The sequence below is a fragment of the Tamandua tetradactyla genome, chromosome 8 (genome assembly GCF_023851605.1).
Source record: "Tamandua tetradactyla isolate mTamTet1 chromosome 8, mTamTet1.pri, whole genome shotgun sequence".
Classification (NCBI taxonomy): Eukaryota; Metazoa; Chordata; class Mammalia; order Pilosa; family Myrmecophagidae; genus Tamandua; species Tamandua tetradactyla.
Genome location: NC_135334.1, coordinates 104,411,582 through 104,434,515, shown reverse-complemented (window position 1 = coordinate 104,434,515; position 22,934 = coordinate 104,411,582). Strand labels below are relative to the sequence as shown.

Genomic DNA, 22,934 nt, shown 5'->3' with positions numbered 1-22,934 from the left:
TACTTTCCTCATCTACAAAATGGAACTAATAAGCTAATAATCAATGGAGAAGAAACTGTAACACAGAAATTCTTTTAATATTTATTGATAACGAGAATTATGATTGCCTGTGCCAACTATCATGCTAGGTACTTTCAACCACACATTATCTCTGCTCATCATAAGAACCCTACAAGGGAGATATAAGCACTATTTAACAGAAAAGAACGCTGAGGTTCCTAAAAGGTACCTTGCCCAAGATCCACAGCCAGGAAGTAAAAGAACTGCAATTCCAACCCAGATTTGAATGTTGCTAAAGCATGCTTTTAAATCCCCAAATAGGCATAACGAGTTACCTTAACCATACCGAAATTTCTTAAGTGGTAACTAGTACCCAGTGTGTAGGTGAAGGCCGGGGCTTCTGATTACAGGTAGCTGCTGCACAGCCTTCAGAGCAGAAAAGACAGCTCCCCCACTTACCTTCTGCTGACGATGCTATTTGATGGAGTGCTTGAAATCAGTTATTACCCACTCTTGAAAGCAATCATTTCATCCTTCATCCTTCAATGACCTGCAGCTGGGGTGCCTAGGATTAGAGAGCTTGTGGCCAAGGGTAAAAAAAAAAAATGTTCAAAATCCAGGGAGCTCAAACGAACACCTCCTGAGAAAATATATTTCAGAATTAAACGTTTAATGTTAGGCTTTCACTTCGTAATAGCAAAGGGCTGTGGAAACAAGTGCCAAAGAGCAGGAGGAAAGGCACAGCGACCCTCGCCAATAACAGAAAATTATTTGTTACTTCACAATGTGGTATTTGAGCCCAGCGAGCTGCACTTAAGATGTGACTAGATAATGGCTGTGTAACACACCCCTCTAATGGAGCTGTCACACAGACACTGCTGAGGAGCCCGAGCTGTGGCTTCGAAGAAGCTCCTCGACTGCCAGGATCTTGCTTGTGTGGTTCTGGGCCAGGGTTGAAGGTGATCAATCCTCCTGGCCACTGCAGTGACTTTGGGGGTTGTTAGCCTTAGGTGTCAGAAAGAGCTAGCCCTACAATTTGATGTGTGGGAAATCAGAGTATAAAATCCAGCTGGAGTTGCCAAAGCCAGAGATAGAAACTGGGTGCTTGGGTGTGCTCCCAACAATTAGAAAATATCTCTATCAACATTCGACCCTTTTGTGTTCATAGTAAAAGCTGTGCATGAAATCCTGACAGAGGGGAAAGATTGTGCATTAGTTTCCTAGTGGGCGGTAGCAAATTACCACAAACTCAGTGGCTTATAACAATACACTTTTATTGTCTCACAGTTCTGGACATCAGAAGTCCAAAATGAGTTTCACTGCGATAAAATCAAGGTGAGTAGGACTGTGTTCTTCTAGAGGCTCAATGGAAGAATATGCTTCCTTACCTTCTATAGGATATCTACATTCTTTGGCTCATGGCCCTCTTCTATCTTCAAAGCCAGATATCTTACCCCCTTAACTTCTGCTTTCTGTCATCACATCTCTGTCTCTGACTCTGACCCTCTGTGTTCCTCTTATAAGGACCCTTGTGATTACACTGGCTCACTCAAATAATCCAGGATAATCTCCTCTTCTCAAGATCCAACATGAAATAGTCTTGTGCTCTCTTCAAAAAATGCAGAAAAGAAAGATGCTTCTAGTATGGTGTGCTGGTTTGAAAATATTAGGTACCCCAGAAAAGCGATATTTTAATCCTGATCCAATCTTGTGGGAGCAGTTGTTTCTTTAATCCTGATTCAATACTATAAATTGGATAGTTTTAATTAGGTTATCGCCACAGATTTGTGACACACCCAATTGTGGGTGTGACCTTTTGATTACATGGAGATGTGACTCCATGTAGGTGAGTCTATATTAGATTACTAGGAACCTTTAAAAGAGGAAACATTTTGGAATAAGTTAAAAAATGACAGCACCTACAGAAACTTCAGAGCAGAGCTGATATACAGAAAACAGAGACATGGATGTTTGGAGATGCTTCGAGTCCAGCAGACATCGCCATGAGATGTTATGTAAGCTACCTGGAGAGAGCCAAGCAAAACCATGAGAAGAAAAACAGCCCCAGAGAAGCAAAGTGAGGAATCCCCCCAGGAACAGAGGCTGAAAGCAATAGAACCCAGGAGCAAGAGACCAGGAGATGCCACTCACATGCCTACTTACCTGACAGAGGTATTTCTGACCTATCAGTCTTCCTTGAATTAAGGAAAAAGGATACCTTGAATTAAAGTACCTTTCCCATATGCCTTGGATTGGATATTTTTATAGGCTTAGAATGGTAAACTTTTAACTTATTAAATTTCTTTTTTAAAAAGCCATTTCATATCTGGTATATCACATTCTGGCAGCATTTAAGAAACTAACACATATGGAATATAATTAATATTTGCACACAGCTTCCCGGTCTTTCATAAGTTTTTCAGACCTCGTCTTTCAAATGACTGTGGGTTTTCTGACATGTTACCTATTCTTTCTGAACCTTAGTTTATAGGTGTGACTATACTAATACCTAACTCATGTGGCTCTTATGAAGCTTAAATGAGGAAATATGTGGGAAAGAGCTTTTAAAATTGACTAATACATAAAGATTAGTAGTAGCAGTAATAATAGATGTTGTTAGTATGCAGTAGCAGAAGGAAAAGATAACTACTGTAATAGCTACACCATAGTTCATCTTAGAGTCCCTGGAATGGGCTGAGTGAGGCGTGTCTACAAGGAGACAGGGAAACAGAGAGATGGGTAAACATTCCTGCTTGAGAAAGAAACTGGGATTTGAATATAAGGGAGAGGAGAGTGAGAGGTAGGGGTAGGAAGGGAACTGGGAAATACTGCAAGGAGAAAGGTATTATTAATAGTGAGGTGATCAAGGAACTTTTAAGAAAAGTGACACTAAATACACATTTTTAAGTTTGCATTGCTGCTGTACATGCTTCCTGTTTCCCCGTTTAATAAAGTGGGTTACATTCACCTATGCCTTATTAGGATGCTGTTGGAGTGGGCCAGGAGGGTGTAAAAAAACTTGGCTGAGTGCTAAGGCTGGGCAGGCTTTAAGAAAGGAGAAGAGAACAGCCTTGGTGGGCAAGACTCAAGTGAGATGTAGAGTTCAACAGTTGCAGGAATTGGAGCTGGAAGTGCTCATGAGAACACAGATCCCAGAACTTCAATCAACTTCTTGATGAAAGGGCATCAAATTTTCCAAAGCGTTTTGAGTTAGGGAGCTTAATTTTTTTTTTTTTAAGTACAAATGGGAGGGTAACTGTTAGGGATTAAATCATGTCCCCCAAAAAGACATGTTTGAGTTCCAACTGTTGGTCCTGTGGATGTGAACACATTTGTCTATGGGACCTGTGAACATGTTACTAGTTAAGATGAAGCCAAACTAAAACAGGTGGACCTTAATCCATTGTGACTAGAGTCCAGATAAGCAGAGAAAATCTGGGCACTGTAGGAAACAGATGGGAAAGGATGGCCATGTGACAGAAGCACGTGCTGAGTTAATCAATTGCCGGCAAGCCACCACCAGAATGCCACAAATTTGGAGGAAGACTGGTCTTGCTTACACACTGATTTTGGACTTCCAGCCTCCATGTCTGTGAGGTAATAAATTCTTATTATTCAAGCCAACCAATCTGTGGTATTTGTTACAGCAGCCTGGGTAAACTAAAATGTCTCAGCTAACAACCAGGCTACAGTTCTGTCAATAAATAGACACTGCCTCCCCAGAATTACCTGTCCATTAGGGTATCCCTTGACCATTCATTTTCAAACAGACTGAAATTATAAAAGCATTCTAACACTAGCAAAAGAGATCATATTGCTCCTCTCTCTTCTTCCTGCCTAATCCTGGCCTCCTCAGCCAGGTCAGCCCTGACTTCCCCATGTGCCATGATTCCTGAGCAGGGCATCTGCTTCCATTAAAGGGAAAAAAGTCCCAAGGGTCTGTTCAGAAACCAAGATCCATGCTTCAGGGAGCTGCAAGTGTGCAAACTAGAGACACAGTCTTTCCTTTATTCCTAGAACTTCTGTAAGGTAAAAAGCTAACTACCAAGAAGGCACACCCAAAGTCAGGTTTCATTCATCCTAGCAGAGCCACTGCATAGCCTTCACATTAGAACTATTTACACCTTACAAATTGGATTCTAGATCTTTAAAATATCAAAACAGGGGGAAAATGTGAAACAATATATAATTGCAAAACCTTAGGCTTTTACTAACACAAGAGAAAGCAGAGGCAATTATAGTTGATAATTGATTGCAGTATTCTTCCCTTGGGGATTAAGAACCAGTCTCACTCTGCTAAAACCAAAGGGCTATACTGGGTGGTCTGCTAGAACCGGCTCATACTATTTATGAGTGCTGTAGCTAAATTTTCAGGAATTTGGTGAACTGGTTGTTAAACATGGCTGTTATTTAAAATTAAATTATTTAAACTTATCATTAAATGATTAATATTAAAAACAAAGACTAAATACCAAAAAAAATCTCTTCCCAATGATTTACATTTTGTAATTTTATATATATTTTTGAAGTTTTTTATACCTAATGCATCTCTCTGGTGGAAATACTATATAATGGTGAGCTGCTACAGCTGCTTCCCAGCTCTGCATTCAGTGACATATGTCCTTAGCCTAAAATAAGCCACAATGGAAGTATTTACAACATAGATATCAGAAAATACTACAAATCAGGGCTTAATTTACTTTTTGTGGACTGTCTATACTTAAGAAAGCAATGAAGAAAATATTAAGGCAAATTACACTCAAAAGTGTGTCTGTCTATAACCATCTAAGGAAATATTCTAAGTTTTTGAAAATCTCATCTAATTCGGCAGCTCAGTTACTCACACCCTCGACAAACATACATCATTGTCCACATTTTTTCACATACACATTATTGGGGTAAATAAAAAAACAATTAACATTCATGTTGGAACTACACTCGTTAACAATTGTATGGTTGGCTTAGGATAAAAGAGCTCAGCGAAAATCAACAAAAGCATTCTGTGAGAATCAATTGGCTATATTTATAATAAAGAATGTTGTATATACTATTATTATGTGCAGCAAACATCCTTTATGTCAATAAAATTTTTAATAAACTTGTAAACATACACACACACACATATATACAAACATACATTTTGTTTTCATAGAGCTGGTTATTAAATATTTACCACCACAACACTAGTCACATTCTTCAGAAAGAAGAGCTTGCCAACTGAAACTAGTTACAAAGAAGAAAAGGAATATTCTAAGACCAGATCATTAAACTCTAACTGAAGCTCAAGAAGATGCATATAAATACGGGAAAATAAATCAAAGGTAATTTGGAAGGGACATATCTCAAGATTATTGCAGGACCCTTCTGTGTGCAAAGCAGGCTGAGTTTAAGACTATAAGGGATCACTTTGAAGAAAATCTCCCCAGGACCCAACTAAGAAGGGCTCTTGAGAGAAGCAACTCTGATAGAACAGGAAGTCAATAAGAACTGTACAAAGAGTCCTTGGCTTTCACTTTCTAAGATGTCACTTACTTCTTGAGATTCTGCCATGTATACACACTTGGGTCTTTGGGGTTCTCTGGCTCTCCCTCCTCTCCTTGTCCTATAGAACATTTATGGACTATAAGATCCATGAGGATGGGAGTGTACAGTGCCGTATCTATACAGTAGGCACTGAATAAATATTTGTTTAAAGAATTAATAGATAAAATAGAAACGTAGTCTGTTCTTTTATTCCTAGTTTACCTGATCATGACTGGAACTTTGTCAAGACATTATAGAAGCAAGCACACACCCACACACAAAGAGAAACCAACAAAATGCAAAAAGATAGGGTTTACCAAGTACAAACTTCCATTCTTATAGTAGATAATAAAGAAGCCTACCATGCACATGGCTTCTGTTCTTTGCCATACTCTGTCTGAGCCTTAGCCATGTGGTCTCCCTTAGCAGGAACCATGGTTTTCACTGCTGCCAAAACCAAATTAAAAACAAAACACCTTTTTGTTCTAAATCCTCCATGGTTCTATGGGACCTCCCAACAATTCACAGCTCATTTGTAAAGCAGCAGTGATAGCATACTGATCTTTCTTCAAGTTACCACTTTCACTTACTTCTTCATGTTTTTTATGCTCCTGCAGAAAACGGAGATGAATTAAGGCCATGTGAGTACTCTGAGCCTCTGGGAGCCAAGCAAGCTAGAAGAATGCAAGAGATGTCCCCAAGTATACCAAGCATCAGACCTCAGGAAACCAAATCTATTGACAAATTCAGGATATTACAAAGCTGGAGACAAAGACAAGAAGCTCTGGAGGTAATTAGAAACTGAAATGGAATGCATACAAACAATACAGACAAGAGCAAAGCAAAAGAAGCAAGATAGTTGCCATTATGCAGGCAGCAGACCCACTCAATATTTCCCTTTTACTGCTACTATTTGAGTGATGTGGTGCTAAATTATCTAAAGACACAAGGTCATGGTAGACACAGCTTCCCCCCTTACCACCTCTGCGAGTGGTCTTTAGAGCCATAGTTTTACAAGGTAAACAGAGCTTAATTCATAAGTAACAACAGAGTGAACATTTCTACCAAGTCAAGGGGAAGGTTATTCTTCACAGGATCCCTCCTTAAGTGTTACAATTTAATCAGTGACCAGAGATTCCAGAGTCTTCCAGATATTCTATTATTTATCTCATCAAATTTTTTAAAATCACTGATTTAGGGCAAAAGTAACAAAATTATAAATTTCCAGATGGAGGATAGGGAGTTTGCCAACAATACCTAAAAAGTGGGTAAAGAATAATACAATTTGGAAATGAGAATTTCGAATCTGGAAATGGTGTGGGGCCAGTAGTGACATCCAACTGTTAGAACCAGGTGTTTATGGAGTCAATCACAAGGTAATGCATTCTAAAATGGAAAGTAAAACTGAAGGCTAACAGCAGCGTGAGGTTGACCCTTAACAAATTCCATAGAAATAATTAACAATGGTGTGGGGCCAGTAGTGACCTCCAGCTGTCAGAACCAGATGTTTATGGAGTCAATCACAAGGTAATGCATTCTAAAATGGAAAGTAAAACTGAAGGCTAACAGCAGCGTGAGGTTGATCCTTAACAAATTCCATAGAAATAATTAACAATTTTTTTTTTTAATTTGAAGACAAGTTCAAGGATAATGAGCAGATCAAGATGAGCACTGAGAGCTATAGGTGACAAAAGGTCTCAACCCCCTCCAAACTGATTAAAACTGGAATAGGTGCCCTTGTGATATGCAACAATCCCAATATTATGGGTCTTTAAGCATAGAGGATAGAAACTGTTATCAAGTATGCTACAGAGGGGACTTCTATGGTAGATAAAGTAAGAAATCAACAATGTTACACTATTTTAGTTGTAAGACCCAGAGTTCCATTTAGGCTAATTCATGTTTGTTATAAGGATAATTGTGAGCCAAAAGGTAAAGAAAAACTTGTCAAGTATCCAAGAACAGAAATTGCAATATGGCCAAATCCTAAGAGAATGAAAGAGAAGGGTTTTTTCTGTACTTGTTGTAGCTCCAGGGACCTCAGCAGCATAAGTCTAGGGATTTTAATTTCAGGTAGGCTGTCATCAATGTGACTAGGCACTCAGCTATCCTGTCTGCCTGTTTTTCTTACTGTCTCTTGCTTCTCCTCTGGGTCCCACCTTTCTTCTCAACCTCATTCTCTGTGTAACCATCATGTCTGCTTATTCATACCTTTCATTCATTCAAACTCTGCTCACTCACCTCTCTCATGTTCTGTCTCTATGCTCCCACTGCTTACTATATGATTTGTTCTTTAGTACAGAAAAGTGTCCTATGGAAAGGGAATTGACTGGTCCATTCGTTCTTTAGTACAGAAAAGCGCCCTCTGCAAAGGGAATTGACTGGTCCATAAAAATCATTGTTTGGTTGAGCTTTCATAACTAAGCTACATCACAAACCACCATGGAACTTAAGGATTGCCTGCATTTGGTCAGATGCCCACATCTGATCCCAAGATCTGTACCCTAGGTGGGATGGAGTCATGTAATAAACATAGCCATGCGGAGCTGTCCCCTCAACATACTCTGTTATCACTATGGCTCCTCTTTATGAAAGAGTGGTGGGCATCCAGATTAACCTATTTAGTAAACAGGGCAGGAAGAAAAAAGAACAAAGTGTTTAAGGTCTGTACCAACCCTCTGTCTACAATTCTGAAGGAAATTAAATCAAAACATTCCCCAAACAAGCTCAGAAGGGACTATATCAAATAAGAATCACGGTGCTCTGATAACAGGCACATCTATTGTCTGACCTGCATCTGTGTCATTTCTACCGTAAGTAAACAATCAGAAAATGGAATGGTGTTTTTCCCACAAATGATTGAATGCATTCCCTTTTCTTAAGGTAAAAAAAAAAAAAAAAAAAAGGCAATAACCAAACCCAGCAGCATGATATTTCTGTCTGGAAAATATCTCAGACAGTGTAAAGTGGGGGGCAAAGGGCTGGGCCTGGCACACACTTTCATGCTGAGCATGAAAACTGGGAATATTTTCCTAGAAAGTAAACCAATGGGGAGGCTCTGAGAGTAACAAAATATAAATTATTCATGTTCTGTACTGCGTCTACTACCCCCAGCAAGCCCTGTTCTGCAGAGGCAGATAGAGCACAGAGGAAGGTATCAGGACAGGGCTCCATGCATTAAGCTCACTGAAGATCCCTGCTTCTCCACAACTGTGCATACCACTGAGGACTACAGGCAACCTGGATGGAAGAGAGGATGCTCTCTGGTCTGACTGAGAGGGAGGTGTTCTGCAAATTCATTATGGCTCGGTCACTTACATAATGGGAAGATCACTTCACCTCTCTAATAACAAAGTATTCTTAGCGGTAAAGACAGAGTAATCTGAAAATAGCTCAAAGACTGGTTCTGGCACAGCACTGACCAAGGCTGTAATACCCTCCTGAGCAGAAAGCCTCCTTGGCTCAGGAGGATGCTTTAGGAACATGAAGATATCTACTGGACAATGCCAACCTTGGGAACCCCAAACAGAATACTCTTAGCAGAGCATAATGCTGAGGGAATAAAGCAATCTACTCTTTGAAATTCTGCCTGCAGAAGAATCTGAACCCTCATTGGCATCACCGCTGTAGGGTGCAAATATGCATCAAACCATGAAGACCATTTTCAACACCACCACCACATGCCTGTGACAGAAGTAACAAAAGCAGTACCTGGGGTAACAGGGGCAGAACCTGGAACCTGCTCCCAGACTGACAATTTTTCCAGTTTTCCATTCCCACAGTTTAGAATTAGGTCTTTTTTCTTCAGACTGTCAGATTTCTGGACAGTTTAAAAGAAGAGGTCTCAAACTAATTCATCTGATAATTTTTTTATAGTAGCCTTATTCATACCACCACGTTGGTAAAGAGTATTATATAAGTTTCATATGACAATTTGGAGTTTCAGCCAAGAAAGCCTCCTGGCTTTCTCCTAGTCTCAGAACCCTGTTTCGGTGCCTAGAAGGGCCTCTGGCCTTCCATGACTTCTCTCTAGCAGGTATGCCCTCCCTCTATACCTTCCAGGGCTTCTGTTTAACTCTTACTCAGGCCAGTATAATCTTAACTGGCCTGAGTAAGAGTTAAACTGGCCTGTAGACCTCTTGCTAATCCAGCTCCATTCAGACACTCACCTTCTAGTCAGGAAAACAATCTGGTTAAATATAATATTCAGAGGGTTGAGGACATCTGCCCCTTAGTCATCTGTACCACCAGATAATCATATCACTTTTATGGCTTCCATGTGTTAAATATGAGGCACTTATCCTGAGAACTAGAAGAATCAATGATTAAACACTACCAACAGTGTATAGGAGCTTAAAATCGTGCTGACTCAATGAGTCATCCACCGTCATTTGACATACTCATATGGAATTTACCCTTTATTGGTTAACCAAATTTTTGTAGCAATAGCATCTTTCTACATAAAAATTTAGTGTTTGCTTGAACTGTTGTATCGCCTGCTCGTACCTGGGGGTAGGGCCTATTGGGCTACATCATCCTGGAATGCCTACTGTGTTGGTTTGAAACTTTTATGTACTCCAGAAAAGCCCTATTCTTCTAATTGAATCTTGTGGGTACAGATCTGTTGTGGGCGGAACCTTTTGATTAGGTAGCTTCCATGGATATGTGACACACCCAGTTGTGGGTGGGATCTTTTGATTAGATTGTTTCCATGGAGATATGACCCTGCCCATTCAAACTGGGTTTGAATCTACTTACTTGAGTACTCTATGGAGAGAATAAAAGACAGAAAACAGAGAGAGAACTCAGAGCAGATACAGAGAACAGAGAGATGAAACCAAGTGGAGAAAACAGATGCTTGAAGACCCAAAATGACCCGAAATGCTAAACTAAGAGATGATATCCAGAGTTCACCCACAGAAGCTAAGAGAGGACCCACAGACACTTAAAGTGGGAAAAACACCCCAAGAGTGGCCAGAGGACCCACAGAAGCTGAGAGAGCCATTTTGGAAACCAACCTAGGAGAGATCAGAAGACCTTGCCATGTGCCTTCCTATGTGGCAGAGAAACTCTGGACACAATCTGCCTTTCTTGAATGAAGGTATACTCTTGATAATGTCTTAATTTGAATACTTTCATAGCCTTAGAGTTAAGCATTTGTAACCTAATAAATCCCCTTTGTAAAAGCCAATCCATTTCTAATATATTGTATTACTGCAATATTAGCAAACCAAAACACCTATAGACTAGACCATGAGTCCTGTCATAGTTTCTTCTCTTAGTAATCTGCCAACGACTTGACACTGTCAGGCTGTTTGTGAGTATTCTCTTAGAAACGCTTGATTTTGCTACTTGGGTCACCTTTATCTATCTTTAGGAACTTGCATTCTTACATACTACACAAGTATCCATATTCATGAATATCTACCTATGTCTACAATATTTCGGGGGGGGGGGGGGGCTTGCTCATATTTTTCCATTATGGGCTTAGTGACTTGTTTAACAGAGAACTTTGCAACATCTATCACTCCTGCTAGCTTTCCTGGATGTCCTCCTAACATGTAACTTTAGGGGAAAAATGAACTTCATTTCATAATTTTTAAAGTAGCATAAATTCATTAAATTAAACAAAAATATGGTGGAACTTAAATACACTGCTATCTAAAGGTACACTGTACATATGCCTTATAAATTGTGAAATGTTAATAAAATTTAGCTTCTCATTAGTTCTTGAGAATTGTTAGTTGAATAAAAAAGGAGAATTGTTGTTGGAACTGTTGAAATAGTATGTACCTATCACAAAGAGGAGCCAGATGAGAAAAAGGGGAAACATTATTTACAAATTTATACAAAATAATAGAAAATCACACAAAATAAGATGCTAGTTTATCCATTCAGTAATAACTAAATATGTGTGTACATATTTGCATATATGTGTATATATACATGCATATGTATCTCTACACAGTTGTGACAATGTCTGCTGTAGAGCTCATTGCCATTGGGGAGAAAATTTAGGGAAACAAGTCATAGGCTAAAAAGCTCCTAGAGTCTTCTACAGAAATAGAGTAGAAGCACTGAAGAGGAAATATCAATTCAGCCTTGAAACCAGAATATGAAGAAAAGGGAAGATTGTGGTGGTAAAACCTCACAGACAAAGAGGTTCTGATGTTGGGTCTTGAAAGAAACATGGGTTTGGGAAGACAGGATTGGAAAGCAAATTCCCTACCCTACTGTATATAAACCGTACATGCTTTGTCAGTATTGGCTAAACAAAAGGGTCAGGTCAGGGAGAAAGTTAAGGTTTGTGTGTTAGTTTCCTAGGGCTGCCATAACAAGCACCACAAATTGGGTGGCTTTAAACAACAAAGATTTATTGTATCAGTTCTGGGGGCTAAAGGAACCGTTCCTTGACTTTTGCTAGCATCTAGTGGTTTACTGGCAATCCTTGGGCTCCAATCTCTGCCACAGTCTTTACATGATATTCTTCCCTGATTGTCTGTCAGTCTCCATTTCTTCCCTTCTTATAAGAACACCAGTCTTTTTGGATTAGGGCCCACCTAACTAATTGGCCTGAACCTAACTAATTACATCTTCAAAGGTCCTATTTCCAAAAAGAGTCACATTCACAGAAGCAGTTAGAACATGAATATACCTTTTTGGGGGACACAACTCAACCCATAACAGTTGGTAAGTTACAGGTGAAATTGAGGAGAACTGGTATGCCCATTTGTCCTCTGTGGAGAACCATATACATCATTCTTGGGATGCAATCAGTGTCCTGACTCTGATTGGCCCATAGTGACTGTTCTGAAAGCCATGGTGAGAGGGATTCTGGGGCCTTTTCAGAGCTCTGTGGAGAAAGAGAGCCATGACTGCTTATCATATGGATATGTCCAAGTCTATTACATGCAGTTAGACATGTAATAGCTACTCCTTAACTTGTCCTCAGATTTGCTCACCCTAGAAACATGAACTCCTAATTAGCCATGATTGATTTAAATTGCAGCACCTATGACACTGCAATTTTAACTGCATTCCCCCAGGTGATTAGTTTTATGCAGTATTGCTGGGTGATCATTTTCCTGGAAATAACCAAAATTCAGAATCAATATTCTCTTCAAAAAAAGACTACTAAAATACTAAACTGAACCAAAATTCCTAGGTAACCCATACATTGAACAATAGTGTGTATGTTACATGTAGACATGGGATATCACAGAGCCATCTCAGCTATTCAATGCTAATACGTCACTTTCACCCACTAGACCCGTGCTTTACCTGGAGGAATTTTAGACTATGTGCTCCTTCCTAATTAAGGTCTCAGATCTTCCTTGTTAGCTTGCACACCTCCTTCATCCACTTATTCCTCTATATTTACTGAGAACTTATGACATACAAGGAGTTTCTCCCTGGAAATTTCTTGTTCATCTAATTCAGCTCCTTTCTAGGGTTCCCACCCACAATTCTTATTGAGGTCACTATTTTTAGTTGCATTCTAAATTATTATATTTAAGGTAGGTGACTATATTCATTACTATAAGACCATCCCACCTTTGCTACAGTTGATTCCACCAGGAGACTGCAGCTTACTGAAGGTCAACCATTACATAAGCCAACTGGAAGTCTCTGAAGTGGGCCAACTTAAGAGTTCTGCCCATGAAGACAACAGTGACAAACCATACAAATTAGATCATTTAACTTGGAAATTAGAATTTAAGAAAGAGAGCTAAGCAGTTGAAAGCTGGTAGAAATGCCAAAAAACAAGCAGTGTATGAGAAAGAAGCTGGGTCGCAAAATGGTTGATCGTAAGAGTAGGAATAAGCAAATTCATGTTGCCAAGAGGTACTGTTCAAACTGCGTTAGATACTGAAAGGCCTCTCTGTTCTCAAACTACTCCCATGCAGCCTTGTAGTATGGCCCAGTGAGGACTTGGCACAGCCAATATCGCAGTATTAAAATTACCTCATGATTCTGCTCCTTGGGGAGGGGGTAGGAAGCCAATTTATAATTGCCTGGGGAGGGAAAATTGTTAAAAATACAGATTTAAGGACTCTACCCTGAAGATTTTCATTCAGAAGGAGGTCTGGGTTGGCATCCCAACAATACATACCTTTAACAGGCTTCAAGCTCATCTTGATAATAAGCCAGGTCTAAAACTTACTGACCCACCACAGTGACTAAACAATTCAGGTTCCAGGAATAACAAAAGATTCAGCAGAAAGGTATAAATGATTGAGAACTGGAAGGCTGCACTCCTCCTACCTCATGTAAATGAAGCAACGTGCTAGTCACAGGTGTCTTTAAACCATTTAGTAGTTAGGGCTGTCATTCATTGAATAGGATCCCTAGAATAAAAGTGACACTATCACACAAGTCAAAAATAAGGAATTGTTTTCTAGCAAGTATGAACACACTTATGGTTCATAAGTGTGAACACTTATTCACAAGGGGGGCTATTCCAGGAAAGTTAAGACCTATCTCTTCACTCAAAGCCCCCATGCAAACAATAAGTGGATATGAACATCTTAAACTTGCTGTCCAAATCATACAATTAAAAGCCTGGGTTCAAGGGAGATGACTCCCAGGGATGAGCCTGGCCCTAGTACCATGGGATCAACAATGCCATTTCTGACCAAAAAGCGGGAAAAGAAGTGTAACAAATAAGCTATCAGTGGTTGAGAGAATTCAAAAAGAGTCAAAAGGTGACTCTGGAGATAACTCTCACGCAAGCTTCAATTAGACATTGCTATCTATCATAACTTGCCAAACCCCAACCAAAACCATTCCTATCAATCCTAAAGAACACCTAGGTCATTATATAAGATTCTGCAAAGGTTCCATGCACTAGGATAACTTTCTAGAAACCTACAATGTCCATATGGGTTCCTAGACCAGATAAGTCCTGAAATGCAAAGGGGTCAACCTCTCCAGAACATTAACTAGTTCCAACCCCCTATCCCATAGTATATACAGCCCCTTCCAATGTGCAAAAGTTAGAATGGGCATAGCCCATATACTCCTAAAAAGTGGGAGAAAGATCAAAGGTGATAGTGGAGTTATACACAGAAGGTAGGGTTTCACAAATGACTATGATTGCTGAATCATTATACTGATATTTCTTTTCTCTCCAGTATCTCAGCGCAACTATAAGTAAAAACCTAAAATTGAAATACCATACCAGACTCTGAAATCCATTCTACAACTAATTGCTGTGATGTGCTTTGAAATTTATTGCTTTTTTGTATATATGTTATTGTTCAAAAAAAGAAGAAAAAGTCAATAGTGATGATAAATGCACAGCTATATGATGATAACTGTGAACCACTGAATGTACACTTTGGATGATTACATGGTATGTGAATATATAATATATATCAATAAAAAACAATTTTTAAAAATGATTAAAGGAGAAGGTGGAGTTAGAAAAGAGAAGATAGGATTTAACAAATGTGTATGACTCCTGAATCATTAGATAGATATTTCTTTTAGTCTCCAGTGTCTTGGAGCAGACAAAAGGAAAACCCCTAAAATTGTGGAACTGTAACCCATACCAAACTCTGAATTCTGTTCTATAACGAATTGTTGTGGTGTGTGAAATTCATTGCTTTTTTGTATACATGTTATTTTTCACAATAAAAAAAATTTTTTAAGTATATAAATAGTTTGATTGATAGAGGTGATAATTACACAGTGTGATTGTCCAAATGTCCCTGAATTCTATACTTCAAATTGGTTAGATGTTTCATATGTGAATTTAAAAAAAAAATATGGGATCTCCAAGTTAGCATAAGTTTGCCCCAAGTAAAATTCATTCATGAAAATAAATCAGTTTTTGATGTTCAAAACAGGATTGTGGTTTTCAATACCTAGTATTGCATACTGCTTAAAACCATTGAAGATGAAATTTGTGCAGGACTTAAATTATTACCTTATTGTTGAGGAACCGTGTCAGAGGCTGTTTTTCTCGTTTGTTTATTTGTTTCATTTTTTGTAAATCACATGTATTCACTGAAAACAAATTTCTCCTTGGAGAATTCAAACTTTGACAGCACTTGGTTAAATTTTGTAGTTTTCCATGGAAAGGAGAACTCAGTATGTCTACTATTTCTTCATTTTTAATATGCCTATCTCCTGTAATAATATTTCAAATGGTGATGAACCATTTTCAATTTCTTCACTTTTCTCTTTCTCTGCTCTTTAATTTGAAAATGTATCCGTGTCTAGTTAAGTTTTACACTAATGAAGTACACTGAGGGGGGAGGCCTAATAACCATCCATTTTTATACATTGTGAGAATTTTCTGTTGAGATTATTAATGAATTTCTCTTGGTTCATTAGATTGTCTCACACTAATAAGATGCCTAAACATTTGTAATATATTTTTCAACAAGAAACTGTTGATTTCATCATAGTATATTACTTCATTTATGCCATCTATATATTAGCTATATCTGATATTATGTAAACACTTAAACATTCAATAAATATTAATTTGTGCATGGAAAAAAAAAAAGCCTGAGCTCTAGGACGAGACATAGGTGAGATCAAATTCCAGCTCTCTTACTCAACTGCAGATGAGACTTTAGGCAATTTGCTTATCTCTTCTTGGCTTCAAATTCCTCATCTATAAATATGAATGATACTGGTACTTTCCTCACAGAATTTTTTTTGAAAATTAAATGGGGCAGTCACTTAAAGCATATAAAACAGTATCTCACACACAGTAAATGCTCAATAAATGTTTGTTGTTTTGCTGCTGCTGCAATTGTTTTTGTTATCACTACCATTCTATTTCTTAGCCACATACATAAACTAGTGTGTAAAGTGAGGTGTACACGGTTCTTGCATTCAAGAAGGTACGTGACCTAAGGCTCCTCCTTGCTCCTTCCTGACCTGCTCCTCCCTCCATCTGATATGCATAAACTTCCATCTTGATCTTGGTCCTGTTGAACTAGACATTTGCAACAGGTGTCTCTGGGATTCTGTCTTTTGAATTTCCTCATAGAACCTGCTTTAGATTCATACCAACTAATTTTCCTAGCCTCATATTATCTCAGGTAGAATACCTCCATCAGCATGCCCTCTGCAATCCCAAAGCAATGTGGCCTGCTTAAGCCCCTATAAAATAGGAATTCAGATATTGGGTAAATGACAGCTTTATTAGCAGGCTGATCACTATTTAATTAAGTGCTTTAGAAGCAATTAAGCACCCAAAGTGGTATCCATCAATGGTGAGTTCTAAGATATATGACTGGTCTTTGGGTTCAAATATCTGATATAAATAATAGAACAAAGGCTTATAAAAAAACGATTATGAAATCTTAGCTATCACCTCCATGTTTAATTATAGCAACTAATTTAGACCACTTCTTTTATTCATTGCCTCAATTCAAACTGCTTTACTTTCCCTAGAGAACTTGCACTTCAGAAAGGTCATATTTTATCAAAGTTTCTATTACAAGTCTATGACTAGCAGGAAGCCCAGCTGGACATTCAGACTTTTTCAACATCTTAGTCTCTTTAACCAGATTTGATCTTCCTCCTCTGAGCTCAATGCTGCGTCATTCAGAAAAATCATTCAAATAGCTTTTGCCTCAAAGAGGTTCATTGAGAGGTTTCTTCACACACAGAAAGAATGAGGTCTGCTCTGATTAGCATAGAACCCAACCAGTTATTTTTTCTATGATCAAGGACGAAACCACCTGTACCAGGAGGTTTATAATCTACCAGCTGGAAACATTTTCTCTATAAACAGCACTGTGAACATTCACAAGGGTGGAAGTTATAAAGAAATATCTAGCACTTGTTCAAGGAATTTTACATTGTATCCAGACTTTTATTCAGAATGTGTTATGTTCTGAGATGACAAAAGCTTTAACAGACAAACAACCTTGCCCCATGGGCAAGCTGGAAGGCCATAATACCCAAGTGAAGAGAGCTACAATTAGAAGCATACAAATCACAAAATTTCTATTTCACACTTGTATCCAAACCTTGCTATGCAATGGAGTAATGATCGGTTATTCTATTGCTTCTGACAACAAAGGGAAATTGGACTTCCACTAATGAAAATTTGAGAACAGAAAATTTGGAGCAGCTAGTCTTTAAAGGTGTCCCACAATGAACCATACATTCCACTGTCCCCTCCCTCTGAATCTGGATTGAGACTCTAATTTGCCTGAAACCAACAAAATTCAACAAAAGTGATGCTGTATGAGTTCTGAGGCTGGGTCAGAAGAACTTTGCAGTTTTGGTAGACTTACTCTAGGGGAAGCCAGTCACCATGAAACAAGTCTGACATGTGAGTGAAGAGGCCATCCTGGATATTCAGCCCAGTCAAGTCTTTAGATAACTCCAGCCCCAGCAGACATGGAATGCAACACCTGAGAGGCACCAAGCAAGAACTGCCCAGCTGAGCCCATTCATACTAAGAAATGAGAGTGAATAGCAAATTGTTGTTGTAAGCCACTTATTTGGGAGGGTGGGTGGGAGGCAGATGTTAAACAGCAGTAGATAACATGAAAAATATTCTAACAAAGTAGGAATGTAGTCTCCAAAGGTCAGATGGTGTCAGCTCTGCATTATTCAGGAAATTTTAAGTTGAAAATGTCAAAAACAAACACAAATTGATTTGAGCAACAAAAATAGAATTTACTGGTTCATGTAATTGAAAATACCAGCTGTAAAAACTCCCAGCCATAACTAGATCTAAGCCTGGAAATGATGTAGGAGGGAATTGATCTCACTCCCTCCACTCTGGGGAAGGCCCTTACCCTTGATAGTAAAGTGGCCACCAACAGTGCTATGTCCGAAGCTTATCTTCTGGAAGCCCCAGTCGAAAGAGGCCTTTTCATGCTCAATAATTTTAACATACATACCTTACTGCAACACATTGGTCTAATTGGGGACAAGCCCACTCCTCAATCCAGAGAGGAAATTAATACCTTTACTAAACACATGGACAAAGAGTAGAGATAGAATGATTCTTTTGGGTAGATGTATGTTAGGATATCATGTCAGCTTCAGTAAAAGCAACCTAAAATTAACATCTTAAAAAGGAGTTCAATGCTGTCATATTTTCTGGCTCAGTGGCAGAATTCTCACCTACCATGTTGGAGACCCGGGTTTGATTCCCGGCGCCTGCCCATGTAAAAAGAAAGGGGGGAGGTGAAGTTCATTTCTCTCTCACATATACGTCCCAAGCACACATCATAGTGCTACAGCTCCACCCTCACGTCCATATTCCCGCAAGTAGGAAGAGGAAAAGGGAGAAGGGTACATTACTTCTCTTTAAGGGAAGAATATAAAAGTCACACATATCATTTAGGTTCACATTCAATTTTCTAGAACTGAATCACTTGGCCACATCTACCTGCAAGGAAGTCAAGGAAACATAGTCTTTATCAGATGGGCTAGTGTCCAACTAAAACTTGTTACTGTGTGTAATGGATTGAGTTGTCATTCCACAAAAAAAAGATATGTTGAAGTCCTATTCCCCAATATCTCAGAATATGACCATATTTGGAAATAGAATTGTTACAGATGGACTTAGGCAGGTTAAAATGAGGTTAAACAGGGTAAGGTAAGCCCTTAATCCAATATGAAAAGGAAATCTGGACACAGGGCAGGAGAGATTCAGAAGGGAGAATGTCATACGATGATGAAATCAAACCACACCATAGATTGGCAACAAGCCCTCACCAGAAGCTAGGAAAGACAAGAAACAGATTTTTCTCTATGATGTGAAGGAAGCATGGCCCTGCCAACCCTGATTTTGGACTTCCAGTCTCCAGAACTGCAAAACAATATATTTCTGTTGTTTTAAGCCACCCAATTTATGGTACTTTGCTACAAAGCCCTAAGAAATTAAGACATGATATAAGAAGAATGTTTCTGGGAGACAATAAGCAATCTCCAACATAATGCAGTTACCAGTAGAACAGTGTAGAAAGCAAGTAGGAAAAAAACATTCAGTACAAACCTCTCAACGTGGGATCATTTTCCTTTGAAAATTATTACCAGTGGCATTACTAATACTAATAATCCTCCATTTTTCAGTAAGACAATCTGCATAGGGTTTTGTTTTTTATTGCCTTCTTTTTGCTTTTGTTGTTTCTGAAATTTGTCCATGAATTTCTAAACTAAAAAAAAATAGAAAAGTACAACAGATAAGTTAGAATGTTTATGAGCCTGTCACTCAAAATTAGCAAATGCTGTCATATTTTCATAGTGACTACAGACCTTTTCTCTATTTTTTTAGGAAATAAAATATTATAGATAAAATTGAAATCCTTTCTGTTTACTTTCCCAGTCCGCTTCTTCTCCTTTCCTCTCTAGGTGCATCCTACTTTGTGAATCTGATATGCATCAATGCACATTATAATTCTTTCCCTAATAATAACAGTGAGAGAAAACATAGTGCTCACTATATGTAGACACTCTTCTAAGAGCTCTGCAAATTTTACTTCACTTAGTCTTCATAATAACCAAGAGGTAGGCACTGTTATTATTTCCATTTAACAGATGCAGAATCTGATGCAAAGAAAGGGTGACTAACTTCTCCCAAGGTCATACAAGCAGTAGTGTTGGAGACAAGATTCCAACTCTGCAAGCCGACCTCAGAGGACACTCTCTTGAAATCACTGTAGCAAACTGCCTCTCCATGCTATGCCTCAAGAACAGTTTATTTCACTAATGATTGACCTTGACTCTCCAAATTCCTTAGTTCAAATTCCTTAGTTCAAATTTTAAATAAAAGCCAGAGACTACAAGGTAGAAGCCAGGTATCAGAAACAGACCCAACAAGTAACACATAAAATGTTATTCTCCAAAGAGTACACCAAATAGCATGAAAAATGGAATATCACACACATACACAAATCTATGGAATCTATATATAAATTTGTAAAATAATGCTTACTATACCATTCTTTTAAAAGCTTTAAAAAGGTCTTAGAATTCTTAGATACTGAGATACTTGTCTGCAACCTGGTCATTCCCTGAAACTTCAGGTATTTATGGGACACCTGAGACTCTGAGATAGAGCATTGAAACTATGAGAGCCAGCATTTCCCCATACAGGAACTGTTAAAAACAAAAGTTGAAAAAGTGATCCGACTTCAACTAGAGATATGAATGAAGCTGATCTGGATAGGACTAAGGTAAATCAGAATACAGGGTAAAGGATTATATGGTCTATATTTTAAAACTTCAACTTCTGTGTGAGACCAAAGGAAGAGATGTTTATCTGGTGCAAAATTTATATTTTGGGTAGCATATTATCTAATTTAACTTATATGGTCAGTGTATTTAAACACCATAATTACATGGAATTGTGAATAGGGTGTGAGCTCTTGTTGGTTTGTACCGGTTAGTGTGATGCCCCAATATATCCCAGAGTGATTTGGCCAGAGAATAAAAAAGTATTTTTAAAGTCCCCTCAGGGGACTGGGGAGAAAGGAGGAAATATTAAACTTTCCTGACATTCTCATGTCCTCATAAGAAGTGGGGACAACAAATTCAATAAGCTGAGCCCTTGATCTTGGGGTTCACCCCTATGAAACTTATTCCTACAAAGGAGAGGCTAGTCCTACTTGTAATTATGCCTAAGAGTCATCCCCAGGAAACCTCTTAAGTTGCTCAGATGTGACCTCTCTCTCTAAGCCAACTCAGCAGGTAAACTCACTGTCCTGCCCCCTACATAGGACATGACTCCCAGGGGTCTAACTCTCCCTGGAAACATGGAATAGGACTCCAGGGATGAGCAGGAACTCAGCATCATTGGATTGAGAAAGCTTTCTCGACCAAAAGGGGGAAGAAAGAAATGAGACAAAATTTCAGTGGCTGAGAGATTTCAAATAGAGTTGAGAGGTTATCTTGGAAGTTATTCTTATGTAATATAAGATATCACTTTTTAGTTTGTGGTGTATTGGTGTGGCTGGACAGAAGCATCTGAAACTGCTGAATTGTGTTTCAGTAGCCTTGATTCTTGAAGATGATTGTATACCTATCTAGCTTTTACAATGTGACTGTGTGATTGTGAACACCTTGCATTTAATGCTCCTTTTATCCATAGTATGGACAGATCAGTTAAAAAATAAGGATAAAAAATATAAATATAATGGGGGGGATAAAGGGTAAAAAATTGGGTAAATGGAAATACTATTGATCATTGAGAGGGAGGGATAAGGGGTATGGGATGTATGACTCTTTTTCTTTTTGCTTTTTATTTCTTTTTCTGGATGCAAATGTTCTAAAAATAATCATGGTAATGAATACACAATTATGTGATGACATTGTGAGCTACTGATTATATACTATGTATGGACTGTATGTGTGTGTGTGAAAATTTCTTAATAAAAATATTTTTAAAGGCCTTAGAGCTTTTGAAAAAGTTACATTAGTTTATAAAATGGCAGAAATTAAAAATCAATTCACAAAATGATTTCCCATCTACCCCTCCCCCCCAAAAAATTGTTCTTACATGCCTCCATCATGTAAAATATAGTCCAACTATGAATGCCAGTTGGGATTCAATCTTTCATTCAGCCAATAAACACTTATTGATCAAAAGAAACTAAGATACAAAGGTGAATAAGGGGGGTGGAGCCCTAGGACAGTCACAGCATATAACCTGTGTGCTGAGACAGGGGTCTGAATGAATGCCCCCAACGCAAAGCTTCCTGTGATGACTTTGGGACTTAAGCAGTTACTTGCAAAGGTCCATAATCAACCTCACTCATTCTCCAGGAAACTTACACCAGGGCAGTGAGAGAAATTTGAGTGCTTTGGCAATTAATGCCTGCATATAATAGTAAATAATTCCTTCACAGATTTATAAACAATCCCTTGGTCTCTTAAGAAAGCATGTGGTTCCTTAAAATATATCAAAATTTGTTCAATAGGTCAGCTAAATCAGGTAACCTGATGTGTTTTACAGTCCCAAATTTGGAATGTTTACATCTACTCTGAGGAACATGACTGTTTTCCCTGAATGCATCTCAATAGCTTCGATTCACCTCTTTATTTTTCTTCTTATGGTCTTGTATGTGTTCATTTAAAAAATGTTATTCTGGTAAAATACACACGTGTTTTTTTTAACCATGTTCTAAATTAATTTTATCTCCATACATTTCATACCTACACATCTCATTGTGTTTTTATCCTGATATCCTGGTGCTCTCTCTCAGTAGCTACTCACCGTTTATGATGGAATACCTCAATTGTAAAATGTTTAACTGGAAGAGAGTCTAATAAAACACGTAGTCTAATTACTTTATTGTTCAAATTAAGAAATTAAGATGAAGAAGGGCCAAGGACATGTTCAAAATTTCCGGAGTCAAATAGAGTCAAGAGTAGGACTGGAAAGCAATACCCTTGGGGTGCATCAGTATTAAGATGCACAGGGT

General features: G+C 38.4%; 2 long non-coding RNA genes across 3 annotated transcripts in view; one reads left to right on the top strand and one right to left on the bottom strand.

Moving 5' to 3' along the window:
* LOC143644809 (uncharacterized) overlaps window positions 1-22,934 on the bottom strand; it is a 40,742-nt gene that overhangs the window by 5,297 nt on the left and 12,511 nt on the right. For both annotated transcript variants that reach the window (XR_013156877.1, XR_013156878.1), the window contains exon 4: window positions 19,508-19,667. This is a non-coding gene — a long non-coding RNA (uncharacterized LOC143644809). The remainder of the gene's footprint in view (window positions 1-19,507; window positions 19,668-22,934) is intronic.
* Window positions 878-6,321, top strand: LOC143643717 (uncharacterized). The gene is made up of 3 exons (XR_013156345.1): window positions 878-959; window positions 1,288-1,335; window positions 6,141-6,321. It is a non-coding gene; the product is annotated as an uncharacterized LOC143643717 (long non-coding RNA).